Here is a 13636-nt window from a genome sequence, read left to right as displayed (position 1 = left end):
GGAGGCTGAGAGAGGAGAATCGCTTGAACCCAGGAGGCAGAGGTTGTAGTGAGCCAAGATCGCATCACTGGACTCCAGTCTAGGTGACAAAGCGAGGCTCTGCCTCAAAAAAAAAAAAAAAAAAAAAATATATATATATATATATACACACACACACACACACACACACACACACACGCATACATGCATACACGCATACACACATAGTTTTTAGCTCTTTAATCATATCTGGGATTTATTTCTTCTTATTTTTTGAGATGGAGTTTCACGCTGGAGTGCAATGGCGAGATCTTGGCTCACCAAAACCTCCGCCTCCCGGATACAAGCAATTCTCCCACTTCAGACTCCCAAGCAGCTGGGGTTACAGGCCCCACCACCATGCCCAGCTAATTTTTTTGTATTTTAGTAGAGACAAGGTTTCACCATGTTGGCCAGGCTGGTCTCAAACTCCTGACCTCAGGTGATCCACCCACCTCGGCCTCCCAGTGCTGGGATTACAGGCGGGAGCCACCGCACCCAGCCTGGGATTTATTTTTGCAGACGGCATGAACTAGGGCATACAGTAGGGTTCTGATTGTGTCCAATTAGTCAATCGATTGTATGAACCTATCTATTGGACAGCCCCTTCTTTCCCCATTGGTTGAAATGCCACCTTTAACACAAACTTCTACCAGCTCACTTCCAACCCACTGTCCACACAGCAATCATCGTCACCTTTAAAACACCTTAACATTGTAATGTAAAACCCTTCGATAGTCTTCTACTCTTGAGTCAGTTCAGCATCCTCTAATGAGGCCCAGAGGAGATACAGGTTCAAATCCTGTCTACCTCTGCTTCTCTAGACACACTGGGTTCCCAGAGTTCCTCACACGCTGCCCCTCAGGTAGGTCCCCAATAGTCTCTTAGGGTACCTTTGCAACCTGCACTGTATCTATGTTTGTTGGCTAACTTGTTTACTGCTGACCTCCCCACCTAGAATGCAAGCTCGACGAGTACAGGGACCCTGTTGGTTTCACTTGTATCCTTTATGTGCCCTGCACATAGTAGGTGCTCAATTTAACACGGGGTGAATGAATGGTTCCTGGGCTTATCCTGCCATCCTCTGTGACAGCTCTATGACACTCTCTTGCATTTAAAAAGCCCATCTCCCTCCCTTACTGGCCTATAGGCCTTTAGGAGGGGACTGTGCTGTGTTTTTGCCAAATATCACTTAGGGCAGGCGTCCCCAAACTACGGCCCGCGGGCCGCATGAGGCCCCCTGAGGCCATTTATCCGGCCCCCCGCCGCACTTCAGGAAGGGGCACCTCTTTCATTGGTGGTCAGTGAGAGGAGCACAGCATGTGGCGGCCCTCCAACAGTCTGAGGGACAGTGAACTGGTCCCCTGTGTAAAAAGTTTGGGGACGCCTGACTTAGGGACCTGGCACAAGGTCCTTTGTGACTAGGAGGATGAGTGACTTTTGGAGACGGCCCTCAGAACATCTTTCCACTTGGTAGAATGTACTCATCAAATGCCTAGATTCTTGGCTCATGATGGGGCCAGAGCATTCTCTGCTCGTCATTCTAGCCAGGTCACGTTCTCTTCATCGCTAACCAATTTCTCACAACAGTTGCAGCCCAGACAGATGGTCTGTACCACAGTTCCATCACCGAGTCACCACTGTATTTCACTGGCAAAGGTCATCAGGATCACATTTAGAAAGACTGGGCTAGAAGGCTCAACTTGTCAAAAATATCACTGCATCCAAAAGGGCAGGAAGCACCGGGGGCATTTACCGTGTAGCAAACCTGGTGGCTTGTGCTCGTGTTGAGCTGAACTGAAATCACAATTTCTGGTTTGCAGCAAGCGATGGTTTTTCTCTAGTTTCTCTTTAAGTGTCTGACACAATTTCCTAGTTTCCTTTGTGACTAAATTTCAAGATAGCTCAAACAGCATTTTCTGCCGCTCACTCTCGTCATCACAACAGGACACACTCTTTAGACCAGGCGTCCCCAAACTACGGCCCGCGGGCCGCATGCGGCCCCCTGAGGCCATTTATCTGGCCCCCCGCCGCACTTCAGGAAGGGGCACCTCTTTCATTGGTGGTCAGTGAGAGGAGCACAGTATGTGGCGGCCCTCCAACGGTCTGAGGGACAGTGAACTGGCCCCCTGTGTAAAAAGTTTGGGGATGCCTGCTTTAGACAGTCATGGGAGCAAAAGGACAGGGCTGTGGATGGTCCTCTCCACAAGAAAGTCCCTGGAGGAGTGGGTCATCAGAGAGGACCAAGGGCAGCTGACACAATGTGGGGATGGGGCGTGTGAGGACTGAACCCCAAAGCAAAGGGTATCTGCTCTGGCTGTCAGCACGAATCCTAGGGTGACCAGAAGAACAAAAGTAATCGCTAAGCCTGACTGTACGTGCACCAAGCTCTGTGTGTGTCACATCTGTGTGCCCATCTTATCCTCACAAACTTACAAGGTAGGCACTCTTACTCTCCTCACTGTACAGAAAGGACGGTGAGACACAGAGACATCGAGTGATTTGAGCTGATCACACAACTAGTGCGTCTGGAGGCAGAGCTGGGACCCAGGCCGCTGGCTCAGCAGGCGCCGTCTTCAGGGCTGCTGCCTCTTGTTGCCACAGCAGTAATGTCCCTCACCCTAGAGGCTGTGGCTCCGAAGTGTGCCCCAGCCTCAACACTGGTTCTTGACATGTGGTCAGCAAAAGTGAACAGCAAAGAGAGAAATGGGCGGGGAAGATGTCTGGGGGGTGGTCAGGGCCATGGAACACCCCCCCCCCCACCGCCGGGGAGTGCGGGGGAAGGAAGCACTAGCTGAGGCAGGCACCAGGGGCTGATCTGGGAAGCCTGTGGTGAGGAGGCAAGAGGGAGTGGCAAGCATCTACGGAACACCTGCTAGATACCAGGCAGTGTAATCCTGGTGCATTTAATCCTCACAACTGTAGCCAGCTGGGACTGCGCCCAATTCACAGATCTAAAGAAAGTGAGGACCAAGGCAGGTTACTTGCCCAAGGAAGATCACCTAGTGGTGGAACCAAGGAGCAAATCAAGGTCTACCTGACTCCGAAGAGGGAGTCATATCCCAGAGGGGGGCCTCAAGAAGCGAGCTTGGGCTGAAGAGGGAGCATATCCCAGAGGGAGCATATCCCAGAGGGAGGCCTCAAGAAACGAGCTTGGGCTGAAACAACGCAGTGGCTTGAGCTCGTACCCAACCCACCCAGGGTAAGGGGTGTCTCCTCCAACGTCAGCAGTGTTGGCCAGGCTGGTCTCAAACTTCTGGCCTCGAGTGATCTGTCCACCTTGGCCTCCCAAAGTGCTGGGATCATAGGCCTGAAACACCGCACCCAGCCTCAAATTTTTCACTAAGTCCATCACGACAGTTCTAGGAGGTAAGTACCACTATCATCTTCTTTTTATGTGGCAACTGAGAACAGGTCAAGTAACTTGCTCAAGTCACACAGCCAGGTTAAGAAGCCAGGCCTGGGGCCCGGGCTGAAGCTCACAGTCCCCGTTCCTAACTCCTATGCTGCCTCACCGTTGTATACAGAGCCCCCGGGCCCAGCTTCTGGCCTCTTTTCAGTTGAGGGCCTAAATTCTGTCTGGTCGCACCTGTGAGCGAGCAGTGAGAACCGAGTGATAGAAGGAAAGTCCATAATTTAACTCTGCCTGATTCCCTCACACTGGCCAACAGCGCTCTGGGACTCCGACTTACAAGCGGCAGCCCATTCTAAATGGTGCTCCTGTCATCTCGATTAAAAAAAAAGTGTTAATATAATTATAGAACCAATACTTGCTCATTATAGAAATTAACTCAGGCAAGTGTCTATTTAAGAAGACAAAAGCTACCCATAATGTCGCTTCTCAGAGATAACCACCTCCCCTGGCATTTTGGGGTATTTCTTTCCATTTATGTATATTTTAAGCACATATGTACCATTTCCTCCTTTCTTTTTTTTTTTTTTTTTTATATAAAAGAAGTCTTGCTCTGTTGCCCAGGCTGGAGTGAAATAGCACGATCTTGACTCGCTGCAACCTACGCCTCCTGGGTTCAAGTGATTCTCCTGTCTCGGCCTCCCAAGTACCTGTGATATAGGGATGCACCACCATACCGTCTAATTTTTTTGTATTTTTGTAGAGACAAGGTTTCACCATGTTGGCTAGACTGGTCTCAAACTCCTGATCCAAGTGACCTGCCCTGGCCTCCCAAAGTGCTGGAATTATAGGCATGAGCCACCACCCCCAGCTTTATTTCCTCTTTTCAAAAATGGGATCATACTGTACATACAGTTTATTCTCTGCCTTTTAAAAGGGTAAATATTTTCTTATTTGTAGACTACACTCATCTAATCATTCTGCTTCAGAGCCCTTATCACCGCCCAGCAAGTTGTGTATTTTAACTGTCTGCTTACTGTCTGTCACCCCTGAATGGAAGTCCCATGGTAATCTGTTGTATACACTGTTGTTCTCCCAGTGCCAGAAACCTTGAAAGGTATATTGGTTCTCTACTGGCACAAGTCCTAACACGTACGATAAATTATATTGTTTGCTGAGAATGATGGCAAGGAAAACCTAGCCGCCCCGCCCCAAGTGGAAAACTGCTCGGGGCATCGTAAAGTAGCAAAACAGTGTATGTATATCACACACCGGTTAAAACAATTCTTTAAGCAAGGATATGTGACCCAGCCCCCGTGGCTCCCTCGTGGAGAATACTTTCTAGTTTGTCTTTGATCAGTGGTAAGCAGGCACCAGCTGCCTAGCTAGTTTATCTTGGGTCTATGAGAAAACACAGAGCACCTGTGTGTTAATAAGAATCACCTGTTGAGAGAGAAGAACTATGTGGGTCAGAATCTGCCCAAGGCCCTCAGCCGGAATGTTGTAATCCCCTGGGTCTCTCAGCTTGGAAGGCTGCTGTGCTTCAGATAGTCCCACTTTGCTGTTCTTTCTGGGTGTCTGCTGGTTTTTTTTTTTTTTTTTTTTTTTGAGACAGAATCTTACTCCATCGCCAGGTGCCAGGCTGGAGTGCAGTGGCACGATCTCTCCCTGGTTCAAGCAATTCTCCTGCCTCAGCCTCCCAAGTAGCTGGGACTAGAGGTGCACACCACCATTCCCAGCTAATTTTTGTATTTTTAGTAGAGATGGGGTTTCACCATGTTGGCCAGGATGGTCTCGATCTCTTGACCTCGTGATCCGCCCTCCTCAGCCTCCCAAAGTGCTGGGATTACAGGCGTCAGCCACCGCGCCGGCTGGGTGTCTGTTTCTTAATGCCTTCAGCCCCAGCTGGGTGGAGGTGTCTAGTCTGAGCTGGTCTTGGTAGTTCTCCATAGATATTTGTTGAATAAATGAATGAATAAATAAGTGCAATTTTGTATCCTTTTTCTGAGGGCCTTCTGCGGCTCCGGCGTTGTGCTGGGCCACGTTCTTGCTCCCTCTCCAGGTACTGCCTAGAGGAGAGGTAAGTAAAGAAACACAAAACTGGCCAGGCGGGGTGGCTCACGCCTGTAATCCCAGCACTTTGGGAGGCCGAGGCGGGTGGATCATAAGGTCAGGAGTTCGAGACCAGCCTAGCCAACATGGCGAAACCTTATCTCTACTAAAAATACAAAAATTAGCCAGGCATGATGGCAGGCGCCTGTAATCCCAGCTACTCAGGAGGCTGAGGCAGGAGAATTGCTTGAACCTGGGAGGTGTAGGTTGTGGGGCGTGCGCAGAGAACTGCACTCCAGCCTGGGCAAGAATGAGTCTCACTCAGTCTCAAAAAAACAAAACAAAACACAAAACCACCACCTTGGTGTGAAGTCTTATCTCTAACACGTGGATGAGAGCAGCACATTCACACCTTCCTTTTCATCCTGAGGGGCTTTACACTCAGAAGCACAGGGCCATCAGGAAAGCTGTGTAACACACACACACACACACACACACACACACACACACTCAGATATAGATCAGGCCAGAGTGATGGTTCAGTTGGAGACAGCAGCCTACTAAGCTCACATCCCGTCAAGGCTGCCTCTAACGACTACATCATCAACTGTCTGCACAGTCTGACCTTGTGTGCACACAGCAGAGACTACACGATTCACTGCTGTGTCGCTAGTGCCCAGCACATAGTAGGCTGTCAGTAAGCCATGTAGAACTGAATCTGGGGTTGAATTGAATTCTCAACAGTAAAAGTGGCCAGCAGGCTGAGTGCCGCCTCCTTTCCATACTCATTTCTCCACGGGATCTCTGGGGTTTGTAACAGGGAGCAGCCCCGAACACGTGTGCTTTTACAAAGGCATGAGCAGAATGGGGACTGTCTGAGCAAGCACCGCCATGAAAAGCAAATGCAACGGCCAACAGTTGAGACACATCTGTAATGTCCGCAGATGACATGAAACAGCAATATGGAGCAAACAAATCTGAGGGATCTTTTAGGGGGTGATAGAAATGTCAAAAATTGGATTATGGCGATGGTTGCACAGCTCTGTTTATCAAAAATCACTGAACTGCACACACGTAAAAAGAATGACGTGGCTGGGCATGGTGGCTTACGCCTGTAATCCCAGCACTTTGGGAGGCTGAGGCAGGAGGATCATGAGGTCAGGAGTTTGAGACCAGCCTGGCCAACATAGAGAAACCCCTTCTCTACTAAAAAGACAAAAAAATTAGCCGGGCATAGTGGCAGGTGCCTGTAATGCCAGCTACTTACGAGGCTGAAGCAGGAAAATCACTTGAACCCGGGAGGCAGAGGTTGCAGTGAGCTGAGATTGCACCATTGCACTCCAGCCCAGGCAACAGTGTGAGACTCTGTCTCAAAAAAAAAAAAAAAAAAAAAAAAAGGGCTTCTGATATTAAGTTTATCTCAATAAAGCTGTTAATAATACGGCAGCAGAACCATAGCTCTACAAGGACTGACTATGAGTTGGTGATTGCTGCAGTCGTGTGACCGGGACACAAGTGTTCACTGTGCTAGTCTCTCTACTCTCATGCATGGCTGAAATTTTCCATTAAGGTTTTTAAAAAATACACTGCTCCAGCCAGACATGATGGCGCATACCTGTAATCCTAGCACTTTGGGAGGCTGAGGTGGGCAGATCACTTGATGTCAGGAGTTTGAGACCAGCCTGGATAACATGGTAAAATCCCATCTCCACCAAAAAGTAAAAATTAGCTGGGCATGGTGGCACACGCCTGTAGTCCCAGCCACTTGGGAGGCTGAGGTGGGAGGCTCACTTGAACCCAGGAGGTGGAGGTTGCAGTGAGCCGAGATCATGCCGCTGCACTCCAACCTGGGAGACAGAGTGAGACCCTGTCTCAAAAAAGAAAAAAATATACACTGCTCAATAAGCTTAAAGAAAGAACTAATAGGCATTAAGACGAAAGAGGGGAGGGGGAAAAGGATTCAGATTTGCAGTCCTTGCTCTTCCCATAAAGGAATGATAGAGAGTTGTGAAATTATTATTTTTATTTTTAAAACTATAAAATAGGCTGGGCATGGTGGCTCAAGCCTGTAATCCCAGCACTTTGGGAGGCCGAGGCAGGTGGATCACGAGGTCAAGAGATCGAGACCATCCTGGTCAACATGGTGAAACTCGGTCTCTACTAAAAATAAAAAAAATTAGCTGGGCATGGTGGCGCGTGCCTGTAATCCCAGCTACTCAGGAGGCTGAGGCAGGAGAATTGCCTGAACCCAGGAGGCGGAGGTTGCGGTGAGCCGAGATCGCGCCATTGCACTCCAGTCTGGGTAACAAGAGGAAAACTCCGTCTTAAAAAAAAAAAAAACTATAAAATAATAGTTCTGTTTAATAAGCAATTCGAGCAGTGTGATATACAATGGGGCTCCACCCAAGAGTAGATGATTTTTGGTTCCTTTCGATAAACTGAATAAAAGTGCAATGGTTCACATTCTCACCACAGCCAGGCCGAACAGTGAGGCTGTAGGTTCACAAAAGTCACCAGTGCAAATACCAGCACGGAGCCCTGGTGGAGCGTGTCTGATGCAGTCAAGCGAAACTTGACTGGCGTCTGAGTGGGGCCAGGCGGGCAGCTGTCTGCGGCTTTCCACGGTTCTCAGGAGCAAGGTGGGCTGAGCACAACTCATCTAAGTCTCTGCGAAGAACAGAAGACACCTCCCAGAGCGACGAAGATCAGGACTGACTGGGAAACCAGCAAGCTGCTTGGATCCACTGGGCAGAGACAAGAGCCTGAGACGTCTGGAAATATGTCTGGCATGGTATAATTTCACAAGCCAACAAAGCTGTTACGTAAGCAGGAAAATGCGCAAAAGGGCTCACACTAAGATGAGACTGACTCCCTCCAGTCCAGGTGTGGAATGCTGAGGCCTCAGAGAGGACCTGGCAGCTGCACTCCGGCCACCTCTGGCAATGGGGTCTGTTGCAAGGGTTGTGGGGAGCCCGCTCAGCCCCTCTCAGGCAGGCTTTGAAGACAGCTGGAGGGCCTTCCTCGCCTCTCAGGGTCCAGCCACAAGTGGGCATCCTTCCCTCCTGCTCCTGTGTCCCTGCCATGTGTTCTGCGACCCAGCAACTCTCCACAGGGAGGACCCTTCTTAACAGTCACTTCATGGCCCTCAGACCCTCCTTGTGCCCAGGCTATGGATAATGCAGCCTCCGCTCTAGCCAGCTCAACTCAGGGTTAGGTGATGCCACATACTGGTATAGCTTCCTCAGCAGAGGCTACGGGCATGACAGACGCTTAAGTGTTTGATCTAATGAGACTTCCTATTCTAAATGCTACAGAGGTCTAATAGGAAGTCCACACAAAAGTGAGGCTCACAGGTCACGCCAGGGACTAGCCCCAAACTCCCTTGGCCACGTCTGCTTCCACTTTCCCGTGTGTGACTCGTGTCCAAATTGAAGTAGACTACAGGTCATTCTCCACCTCCCCCTGCCAAACTCCTGCTTCTACATCAGATTCCAATAGAACTTTCTGTCATGATGGAAATGTTCTCTGTCTGTGCTGGCCAATATAGTAGCCCGTGGCCTCCTGTGACTACTGAGCCTTGATCATGGGCTAGTGTGATTAAAGAACTGACTTCTTAATTTGATTTTCATTAATCTTAATTTAAATAGCCTCCTGTAGCCCGCGGCTCTGGTATTATACAGTTCTAGACTCTCCACGAAGCACTCTCTGCCCTCCTGGCCCGCACACTGAGGGCGCCTCTCCCACTGACCCTTTCTCTAGCGCTTGACACAGCTCCTTTCAGGTCTCAGGCCCTTCATGAGACGAAACTTCTTCAGATCCAGGTAGGGTTTGGGTTTCTCTGGATCTCACAAAGCAGCCACTCAGTAAAAGAACTCACTACGTGTTTGTCCTATTCAGTGGGACCAGACCTTTGTCCCTACTTAGATTAAGTATTGGGCTTCTAGGAATGGCTACTCAGCTAGTCTGGGGAAGTCTGTAAACTTTCATAGGTATCAGCCAGGGAGTGGTCCCTCCAGCCATGCCCTGAGTTCATTTCTATGGAAACCCAGTTACATTTCCACTCAGTTCGATGGGTGCCGTTTTTTAGTGGTGTGGCCTTAACTTTATCAAGTCTCAATTTCTTCACCCATATAACAACTCTATAACATACTCTATAAGGAAGTTATGAGGATAAAATCAGTCAACACATATAAAGCACTGTGCTTGACACAAAGTAAGTGTATGATACAGTAGATGATAAAGTATATAATAAGTAGTGAAATTACTAACATTTAAGGGTTGACAGTTGAGACTAGCTTGGGTCTAAGAGGGACCTCTGAACTTAGCATTAAATTATCAAATATCTTCAAAAAATGCGTATCCTTAGACCCAATAACTTCACCTCTAATAATTTTAAAACACTCGTGCATATAGGCCAAAATGTACTTACAAGAATAGTCATGACAGTGTTACAAAAGTGGAAAAATTAGAAAACCTGTAGATATCAAACAGTAGCTGCTAATCAGATCAATTATATAGTTCAGCCTTACGACACAATGCTTTGTAGTCATTAACAAAAATAAGGCCGGGCGCGGTGGCTCAAGCCTGTAATCCCAGCACTTTGGGAGGCCGAGGCGGGTGGATCACGAGGTCAAGAGATCGAGACCATCCTGGTCAACATGGTGAAACCCCGTCTCGACTAAAAATACAAAAAATTAGTGGGGCATGGTGGCGCGTGCCTTAATCCCAGCTACTCGGGAGGCTGAGGCAGGAGAATTGCCTGAACCCAGGAGGCGGAGGTTGCGGTGAGCCGAGATTGTGCCATTGCACTCCAGCCTGGGTAACAAGAGTGAAACTCTGTCTCAAAAACAAACAAACAAACAAAAATGATCACCTGGCAAAGAAAAAAAATCAGGCATAGAGGTGCTAACTCCACCCCTTCCATCACCCTAATAAAGCTAGTTAATATATTTAAAGAAAAATACTCTAGGCAAAACTGTGACTCTTCGGGGGTCATAGCATTACGAGTGATTATTTCCCCTTCGTGCTTTTTCTGTATTTTTAAAAATTTTACATCAAAAATATCACTACTTTTGTAATTATGAAAAATGTAGCTTTAAATAATCTTTCATAACATGGGAAAATGACATAAATATTGAAAAGGTTAAGAAAGACTCATGGTGTGAAAATATAACCACTGAGCGGAAAATGGAAGCCACATGCCTGGTGTGTTAACTGTGGTTAGCTCTGGTTTTAACTCAGGCTTTTTGATTAGGGGAGTGGATGTTCTAGTTTGCTCTGGCAAATCCCAGTTTTTTCTTCTTTTGTTGTTGTTTTTGAGTTTCGATCTTGTCACCCAGGCTGCAGTGCAATGGCATGAAATCAGCTCACAGCAACCTCCTCCTCCTCCCAGGTTCAAGTGATTCTCCTGCCTCCACCTCCCGAGTAGCTGGGATTACAGGTGTGCACCACCACGCCTGGTTAATTTCATGTGTTTAGTAGAGATGGGGTTTCTCCATGTTGGTTGGGCTGGTATCGAACTCCTGACCTCAGGTGATCCACCTGCCTCAGCCTCCTGAAGTGCTGGGATTACAGGTATGAGCCAACGTGCCAGGCCAAATCCCAGTTTTACACTTGTGACCAGCTGGCCAAATGGTGTCCTTTCCTGCTCAAAATTATCCTGCTAAAATTACACACCCAACCTCATGATAAGGAGTTCTAATTTTCTCCTTTGTGTTTTTCTAGACTTCTAAATTCTAGTGAACTCAATGTGTTTCCTTAATTCCAATTTGTACCTTTTTCTTCCACATTTTGATGTTGTTGAGATTGGAATGTACTATACAACAGATTGGCGCTCTTCCCCCACCAACCTAGCAAGTTATAAAAATCAATGGTCATAAGGTTGGTGGGTCCTTAGAATTGAGGAAACGTAGCACATTAATTTACAAATGGGAAAAATAAAGAAAATACATCAAATTCTCTTTTTTTATCCCCTGGAAAGTCAAGATTCTAAGACCTGGAGAACTGGATAAAATCAGACAGATGAAATCCCTGTATAAGCTGGCTCTTACTAGGGTTAGGAGCTAATGTTTCCCGCAGGTTCTCCGATGAAGTCAGTAACAAAATAAAAGGACGTGATTGCCAAGAAATCTTCTCCAGGACCAGCAGGAGTGGGATCTACCGCCCCTCTGGAGACATAAGCTTTTTTATAATGAGGTGAAATAATACTAGTATTGATCATAACTTTCATAAATGGCTAATACTCATTAGGCACTTACCAAGTACAAGGCATTAGGGCTGTCAAATTATTAGACAACCCTATCATTTCCCTCACTCTACAGATGAGGAAACTGAGGCACAGACAGGCACCTGCTCTAGGCCGTAGAGTTGTCTGCACAGAGTTGGGATTCAGTCCTTTTTATCTGGCTCCAAAGTCTGCTTTTTAACCACTGACACTGCTTCCTGCCTCTTGTATGTTTTTTCTACATGTTGGGCCTCTGATCTCTGTTTTCAGCAAAGCTCTAACTATAAAGGTTTCCCAGGTCAGGACAGTGGCTCATGCCTATAATCACTGCACTTTGGGAAGCCGAGGTGGGCAGATCTCTTGAGCTCAGGAGTTCAAGACCAGCCCAGGAGTTCAAGACCAGCCTGGGCAACACGGCAAAACCCCCTGTCTACAAAGAGTTGCAAAGTTAGGGGGGTGCAGTGGCCCACACCTGTGGTCCAGCTACTTGGAAGGTTGAGGCTGGGAGGATTGCTTGAGGCCTGGGAGGTTGGGGCTGCAGTGAGCCATGATCATGCCACTGCATTCCACTCTGGGTGACAGAGTGAGACTGTTATAAGAAAAAAAAAAAAGAAAAAGAAAAAACGTTCCCCAAGGGCTCAGTGGTTTGGGAGAGAGGGCAAGAAGCTAAAACAAGATCTCTGTAACCAGATATTCTGATTCCTTTGGTCTTGGTAATGGGGTATAAAAGAATACCCAATACTGCATTAATGTACTGTGGCTATTTTCCAAGAATGGCCACAGCAACACTTTCAGTTTCATATGCTCTTGCAGAACCTTGCCACTCCCTACCAAGAAGTAGAGTCTGTTTCCTCTCCCGCTGAAGCTGGGCAGGGCTTGGTGGCCGCCTGTCATGTGATGGAAGTGACACAGGGTGACCTGCAAGGCGAGGTCGCAGCCTACGATAGCAGTTCTTCCTGCTCCACACTCTCAGGCTGCTCATCCTAGGAACCCTGGTACCATGTTACGAGAGGCTTCGACCACTGGAGAGGCCGTGTGTAGCCGTCATGGCCCATCGGGCCCCCAGCCAGCATCAACTGCAATGTGAGACCTTAAGCCTTCAAATGACTCTGGCCCCAGCTTTCCAGTCTTCCCAGCCGAGGCCTCAGGCTTCGAGGAGTAGAGACAAGCCTTCACTGTGCCCTGCCTGAATTCCTGACCTGCAGACGTGGTGAGAATAAGTGGTTGTTTTACACCACTAAATTTCTGAGTGATCTGTTACGGAACAAGCACTTAACCAGAAAAAGGGCCTATCCGGCCTCTATTGAAAGTAACATATGCATTGTTCTGGGTTTCATGTTCTGATTCTTTGCACAGGGAAGTTGAAATCTATCCAGAGGACAGTGACAAGCACAGGTGTGAGAGAGACACCATCTGTGACCTGCACCTGGGGGTCTGGCTTCAAAATGTGTCCTCAGCAGATACTCTTGGGATGGCTCAGCTAAAAGGCAGCTGTCACCTCTGAGAAGCTTGTTACTGAGTATTATACAATGAAACTACCCTGGTGGCCAAACCTTGAGAATGGCTTGATAAACACCCACCTCCATACTACATCACTGGAGTTCTGTTCGTTCTGAATCCTCTGCAAGACTAGAGGCTCTAACAGAGCTAAGTGCTGGGCCTGGAGGCTCCACGCTCTGCTTCAGGTCAATGAAGAATGCCATTGACAGAGGCACTTGTGAGAGCTCTTGGTTTTGGTTTTCCAGTAGCCACAGAAACCAGGAAGGAGCAGTAGGAAGACACAGAACTGCCTCCACCCTCCTCTCAGCCCCTACCCCGAGCAGCTTGTAAGAATCATTTACTCATGTTTCCTGTAAGACTCCATTTGAACACAGAGTTCTACCAGCAAATACGTCCACATATTGATTTTTCATAAAATGAAATGCAGCCACTCTTCAGTGCCACAGCAGAGGTAGGTCCTTTTGAGTTTGGTGTGCTCGTAACACCCGTCG

At 48.0% G+C, this 13636-nt stretch overlaps 1 protein-coding gene and 1 long non-coding RNA gene across 5 annotated transcripts in view; one reads left to right on the top strand and one right to left on the bottom strand.

Moving 5' to 3' along the window:
- The window catches only part of CMTM7 (CKLF like MARVEL transmembrane domain containing 7), a 79058-nt gene that overhangs the window by 32139 nt on the left and 33283 nt on the right, over positions 1-13636 (bottom strand). The gene's annotated exons all lie outside the window — the stretch shown is intronic.
- LOC104651835 (uncharacterized) overlaps positions 7517-13636 on the top strand; it is a 115912-nt gene continuing 109792 nt past the window's right edge. The window contains exon 1 of the long non-coding RNA XR_745275.3: positions 7517-13596. This is a non-coding gene — a long non-coding RNA (uncharacterized LOC104651835). The remainder of the gene's footprint in view (positions 13597-13636) is intronic.

This window comes from Saimiri boliviensis, chromosome 9 (genome assembly GCF_048565385.1).
Source record: "Saimiri boliviensis isolate mSaiBol1 chromosome 9, mSaiBol1.pri, whole genome shotgun sequence".
NCBI classification, from domain to species: Eukaryota; Metazoa; Chordata; class Mammalia; order Primates; family Cebidae; genus Saimiri; species Saimiri boliviensis.
This window is presented reverse-complemented; position numbering and strand designations above follow the sequence as displayed.